The sequence below is a fragment of the Cupressus sempervirens genome, chromosome 6 (genome assembly GCF_028749045.1).
Source record: "Cupressus sempervirens isolate cs-2001-9-10 chromosome 6, ASM2874904v1, whole genome shotgun sequence".
Lineage (NCBI taxonomy): Eukaryota > Viridiplantae > Streptophyta > Pinopsida > Cupressales > Cupressaceae > Cupressus > Cupressus sempervirens.
The window spans coordinates 82975502-82980853 of NC_143123.1; the positions used below are offsets into that span (position 1 = coordinate 82975502).

Below are 5352 nucleotides of genomic sequence, written 5' to 3' on the forward strand. Positions count from 1 at the left end.
TACCATGATTGTAGGATACATAGAAATTTTATTATTGATGAGGCTTTTGAGGTTTTTGAAATAAAATCTTAAAAGAGATGTGGTGTCATGGAAATCAATTGTTGAGGGATACACTCAAAATAGGTTTGTGAAAAAGGTTTTGCACACATTTAAGAAAATATAATCAGTCTAAAGCTAATCTCCACATCTTTTGCTAGCATCCTTTCAACTTGTGCCAAAATGGGAACTCTGGAACAGGGTTTGGATATTCTCCATATGATAATCGAAAGTGGAAGTTATTTAGACTTCATAGTAGCCAATAAATGTGTAAGCATATGGAAGACAAGGAAAGTATTTGAAAAAAATCTGTAGAAGAGACATGTTCTCCTAGAATGCAATGGTTACAAATATACAAAAACTAGATTTGTTACGATGCTTGAAGCATTTTCAAATAGATGCCACAGTGAGATGTGTTTTAATGGAAGACTTTAATTGTAGGATATTGAGAAAATAGGTTTTTTGAAAGGGGTTTTATAATTTTTAAGAAAATGTAGTTGGCATTTATAAAACCTAACTTTACCAATATACTCCCAGCTTGTGCTAAATTAGGAGCTTTAGAACAGGGCATGGACTTTTGTCGAAGAATAAATGAATATCTGTCAAAGAATAATTGAATGCAAATTTTTGTTAGATGTTATAGTTGTGAATACGCTTATAGGGATGTATGCCAAAATCTAGAACTCAAAAGTCTAACCAATGTATGTGTAACATTCATTGATCTTTCACACTCTCTTCTCTATGAATAGAATTTTTAATTTCAATTTAATTAGATCAGAAGAAACCCTATTCATTTCTATTGTGAAGAATAAGAGGAACTTGATCAACCTCGCTATATTTGATTCAAGCCTTGATTATAGCTCCCTCTTATGCATTGATGTATATATTTAAACCTTGAACATAACATATTCTCCATAATATCACTGCTATTGATGTGTGAGTGTTTTGAATATTTAACATATTGACTTGTGAGTGTTTTGAATATTTAACCTATTGACTTGTAAGTGTTTTGAATATTTAACATATTTATGTAGAGCACATTGGGCCCAAACACACATCCTTTCATTCAAGGATAAATTCTTCAACTTCATGATGGGATACAACTTCTTATATTATTTCTTGTTTTCAAAGACACTATTTCCACTCAATGATCTTGGATCAACACAAGGATCCTTCCAAACTGATTGCATACAATCAATACCTCTTAATGTGAAAGGCCTCTCATTTCCCATTGTACTCCACACCTTAAAACCAAACTCACTCATCAATTGCTGATTGCATCTTCAAATTATCTAATTTTATCCATAAATTGTCTTCATGAGACTCTATGCCCATATGGTCTGTTTGCATTATTTTTTGACTGAATATACGTCTCTTTCAATATAATCCTATGATAGTGATGTAGAGCATCATTGATCACTTCCAAATATCCATAATGGACATTCTTTTACTGTCATACAAATGATCGAATAGAGGAAACATTACATTTTATTACTATTATGATAATAGTAATAATATGATAATACATAAATATAGATAAATGGGTATAAATCAATAAGTACGATGGCTTAGCAGCTAGTATTATATAGAATAAATATGATGAAGTCTGGATTACTGTAACTAGTGTAATTAAAAGAAACATTTAACCAACATGATCTGAAGGTGGGGAACTATGTCCATACTCAACTGCTTTTTGTGTGAAAGAAGTAAGCTGCAGACTGACCATTCATTTTCCTTCCATAGTCTCCTCTAAAATCTATTGTCATAGGGTCACTTACGTAGTTCTCAAAATAAAATCCTTGGCATAATAGTTCAACTAATGGAAAAGGTATGAAATAGAAAGTAACTTGTATAGGCATGATAGTGTATCTGCTAGAACATTTTGTTTCTTCTTCTTTTAAATGATCTCAAACTCATAAGCCTACAAAAAATCAATTCATTTTCTTCTCTTCTATGAGGATGTTCATAATCAACAAGTACTTGAGGCAGAAATGATCAATTTAATGTAAGTATTTGATCCCCAATAGAAACAGTGACCATTTTTCAACCACATAAAGGGTGGTTGTAGGTCGTATCTATACGGAAAAATGTGCATTTTATCATTAAACTACTAACATTTCAAGGCAATGGAGTAACATCTAGAAAGAACTCCACACCAAGTTTTATTAAATTTGATGGTGGACTACTTCGGTTCATTAGGACAAGTTGGCACCCAAGCAATCGTAAAAGTTCTCTTGAGCTCCTCAAAATCATTTTGCACCTCTAAAAACCAATTAAAAGCATCCCTTTTAGTTTAGTATGTAAAAAAAGGGAGCAATGGTGGAAAAAAATTTCAAAAACCTTTGATTAAAACTTGCCAAGCCCAAGAAATTACTAAGTTGCTAAGTTACTTTGGAAGGGTCGGCATATATCCCTTCAACTAAATGACATGACCATGATGATTTAAAATTTGCACTTATAGATTTCAGCATACAACTTCTGTTTGACCAAAATGTCAAGCCCAGTATGTAGATTCTCTAAATGAGATGTTAATGATGTACTAAAAACCAGAGTATCATCAAAAAATACTAGAAAGGATCTTGTGAAGGCCCTTAAGAAAATGTAGGCTGAAGGAAGCTTCACTTATCAGAACTGATTGTATAACTACAAGGTTTATTGAGCTCAATGATTGCAATAATTTTGCATGGATTGATAGGTATAATTTGCCAAAAGATAAGTTGGTCAATGGAAAATATATGTAGCTCCACAATTATTGTGCACACTTGCCATTTATCTTCTTTCATAGGTTTCAAATTCCTCTCCTACTGAGATGAATTGGTCTCCATGAAGATTTATCTTGTTTCTTAATAGGAACAAACTTACCTCTATGAAAGAAAAAGAAACTTGTTACACACACACACACACACACACACACACACACATCATCTCGCATCTCACGATTCAAAAACAACCTAAGTATATGTGAAGTGCAAAAACAAAGTGGGATGTAGAGACCAAGGAGCCACAATATCTTGATGTAGAGTAGGATGACTAGTCAGGAGCTCACATTGTAGACTCTAGATATAATTCATTCTAATAGTTCAAATGATGAGCCTGAGTTTCCCAGATATCCAATGGAAAATAACTCCAATTTTTTAGATTTATGTTAAAACTAAAACTGGCTATGCATATCTTTTCATGGCATGCCTATTTTTCCATTTTGATGTTTGTCCATTGGAGATAATAGTTGTACTTCTTAGCTTGTCTTTGCAAATTTTAGTTTCAAGTTTCAATCTTTCATCAATATAAATCTATGAATTGAAATTTTGTGTTATCGATAATTTATGCCATTATAATAACTTAATGGGTTATTGGCTCTCTCCTTTTCACTTACTTAAGTTAATTGTAATTTTAAACTTTGAATATAAATATCTTCTATAAAAATTAGAGATGATATCACATGGTTGTAGGCCCACATTGATGGTAGGGAAATCTCTGAGGAGCATGAATTTTTATTTTATTTCTACAAGCAAGATACAATAGCCTACAATGATCTTTTTGTTGAAGAGTGACATCATGGTTCATACTATGCCAAATTGAAGTATGAATGGAAGCAATTTGTTACAAAATTAAAAAGGTTCAAGGAGTGGGCTGCATTCCATTTGGGTTTAACTGATGAAGATAGATTAAGGAGACTTGAAGCTCACCGTGAAGAACTTGAAAGTAGGATAGCAGTTTTTAAAGATGGGTGAGCTTAGGGCATTGGGGTTGCATTTTTCATCTTCAAAGATATCTACACTACAAACAAGGCTCTTTAGGATGCTAGAACTAAGAAAAAGAGACCATGAATTGGAAAGTTTGTTTCTATTATGGAGTTGCAGCTTGAAAAGAGCCATTGGAAGGTAGAGAGAGCACCACCAACTGCTGACATATATTGGCACCATTTTGTTACAAAGTGCTAGATGAATTATTGATGCAGAGGGTATGGACAATGCAACATCATGGTTGGCTTGGGTATAGAGCTCGAGCTGGGCTGCAGCTCTATTCTTCCAGTTCTTACCAAATATGATAATTTTTGTAAGCATGTACATAATTATTCCCACAGCTCCATTGTCACTTTCCAAGATTGAAATCCATTTGACTATCTTAAGAGAGCATTAAGTTGTACTAGTTTAAAACATTTTTTATATTTCCTTGTTAATTTGATTTTCCTATGAGTACTATTGGAGTCATCATTGGAAGGTGCTCTCTTGAGGATAGGTCAATGCTATATGGATGGGAATGATTGCAAGAAAATTGAGGAGTATATGAGTGCATTTTTTTTACCAGGTTCTTTCTATCCTCTCTTGCCTTCCTAATAACAAGCACTTTTCTAGGCATATCTTTTGATTTGTTAGCTCCAATTCCTTGGATAAAGAAAAAATTGTAAAAGTTTGGTAAACATGGCTTGCTGCAGTCATCACTAAGGTGTATGTCACTAAGAGTCAAGAGGACAATTTGGAAGCATCTCTGTTATCAAAAAGATACTTTAGTTTTGATGATGGAGATGGCTCAACAAAAAGGGAGAGTGTAAATGGGCTTGATCTATAGGGAAGAGATTGACCAGTCTATCCAATTAGCAAAAAAGATCGCCATCAGATGGTTAAGACTTTTGATTTTGCACAGTATTATGCATTTAATCTTATAATCTTTTCATTGACCCTAATTTATTTTGCCTTCGTACCTCTCATGCTACCTGTAGGTGCATGTTACTTTGGATATTGGTATGTGGTGGATAAACACAATTTTTTCTGTGTCATTTTCATGGACTACCTACAAGAAATTATTGAAAGCTCATGACAACCTTTCTGAGAATAATGTGTCTGTGTGTGATTCTATTCTTGCTATCTATGCTATTCTTCTTCTTAGTCCAAGGAGATTCTGGGAAGTTGTAATTTATGTGTACTTTTGTGATGATCATAGTTTATTGTTTTAAATATGGTGTAGATAAACTAATATCCTCAACAAAAACCAATTTTCCATAGGATATACTGGAGGGTGTATAGACCATTGACAATATTGTTGATGGACCCACCGAATATGAGGTGTATGCACAACCAAAGTATGATTGGGATGTTTCTTCTATTTAATTTTTTTCATCGAGGATCCACTTTCATTGATACTAAATACATGTATTTCTCTCCAAATTATTTGGAATTTTCAATTCTAATCTAATTCGATTTTATGAGGTCAAACACTTGGAAGTATGGTTGTAATGTCAAATGTATGAAATAGTTGCAAGATAACTGATTTTTTTTCTATTTGGGTTGAATTATGTAAAGTATATCAACTAATTCC

General features: G+C 33.0%; 1 pseudogene; it reads left to right on the forward strand.

Annotated features, from left to right (window-relative positions):
- Nucleotides 1-219: 219 nt before the first annotated feature.
- Nucleotides 220-5144, forward strand: LOC149551273 (hyperosmolality-gated Ca2+ permeable channel 4.1 pseudogene; annotated as a pseudogene).
- The last annotated feature ends 208 nt before the right edge of the window (nucleotides 5145-5352 follow it).